The 1,522-nt window shown below is 52.8% G+C and overlaps 1 pseudogene; it reads left to right on the top strand.

The window, feature by feature from the left end:
* Positions 1 to 606: 606 nt before the first annotated feature.
* LOC148810237 (U2 spliceosomal RNA) lies at positions 607 to 773 on the top strand (annotated as a pseudogene).
* Positions 774 to 1,522: the final 749 nt, after the last annotated feature.

The raw sequence follows: 1,522 nt of genomic DNA, 5'->3' as shown, positions 1-1,522 counted from the left end.
CTGGATGGCCGTACACAAGAGACTGGCCACCAGAGAGGTCCTCTACAGACACTCGCTTACCAGGAATCCGCATTGCCCCCGGGACACGTGTTTCGTCGAGGAGACTCAGGAGCATGTGTTCTGGAGCTGCCCCTTCTCCAAGGCAGTGTGGGGCAGAATGGACAACACCATGCAACTCCTGGGAGTGAGAGCTGTGCTCTGTTACCAGTACATTCTGCTTGGGCTGGCACCAACTGGATTGGACAAGGGGACGCAGTTCCTACTCTGGCTACTACTGTCCCTTACAAAAAAAGGCCTGTGGGATGCAAGGAACACTCTCATCTGGCACAGCAGAGTGGGGAGCAAGAGAGCTGGAGAAGATCCTGGCAAACCTCAGAAGGAGGATGATGTACTGGAAAGGACTTTGGGCCCTGTACAGGGACTAACGGACACAAGCAAGTGGTAGGGCTTGGAGGGACTCTTTAATTGCACAAATCCGTCCCCGTCATCCACTTGCATAGATTGATAACGGACAATCACCGCTGTTCAAAAAGTTTTTTTACTGCATGCTATGTATATTATTTGTGAGAATGTTTCCTTTTTTGAGATGTATTATGGAAATAAAGTATATTTTGTAAAAAAAAAATGTTCTTATCAGTTTAATATCTTGATACGTCCCCCATCGGGGGACTACATATTAAACCGCTTTTGGAACAGGGAGCTGGATCAGGAGCTTGCGCCGTCCTCTCCACACATCGGCCCGGTATTGCAGCGCCTCCGGGAATGCAAGCAAGGTGGACTGGAGCTCCTTCTGCTCGAGTCTCATCCCACGTCCGTCTGTGTCTCTCTCTCCATGTCTCTGTCTCCTTTTCCGTCCTCCCTCTGTGCACTTTCTCGCGTCTCAACTTTCTTGGCAAGCAGGCAGGCCCCCTTTTCAGCTCCTATGCGTTTTCCCCCAAAAAATGTATAATCTTTTTTTTTAGGGAGGCAGGTGTGGTGTGGTGCAGTGCATGTCCCCCTCCCCAGAGAGAGCTGCCCCTTGCCTTTGCCCGCAGGTGCTGACGGTCTGTTTTCGCTTGCAGCTCGCTCGGCACAGCTGCTGGTGGTGGGAGGGGCCTAAGCTAAGGAGGCTGGAGCCCCCCCCCTGCGGCTTCAGTTGTTGTCCAGGCGGCCGGCAGCTGAGTGTGTACCGGGCTCCAGAGGAGTCAGCCTGCACCACTGTGCGCCAGCGGTCCGCCTTTTGGGGCATCACTTTTCATGCAGTACGTGGCCTAACCGCGGCTGTACGATTTACCAAAATGGCCTGAAGGTGACATGAGGACGTGCGGAGAGAAGACTAGATGTCAGGGGGCAGCAGGAGCAGCGGAACACCAGGAAGACCTTTTCCATCAAGCCGGAATCGCTCCAGCTGAAGGCTGGGCACTCATTTTCCCGTGAGGGACAATTGAAGTATTTAGTGCACTTCGTTTTGAAGTCGGAGTCGGAACCGTGAAGGTTGGAATGTCCAGAGGGACTTTTGAGAAGGATAAGCCATGCTGTTTGA

Source organism: Atractosteus spatula, unplaced genomic scaffold (genome assembly GCF_055471065.1).
Source record: "Atractosteus spatula isolate fAtrSpa1 unplaced genomic scaffold, fAtrSpa1.hap1 Scaffold_101, whole genome shotgun sequence".
Lineage (NCBI taxonomy): Eukaryota > Metazoa > Chordata > Actinopteri > Semionotiformes > Lepisosteidae > Atractosteus > Atractosteus spatula.
Note: the sequence above shows the minus strand (reverse complement) of the source record. Positions and strands in the feature narration are given on the sequence as shown.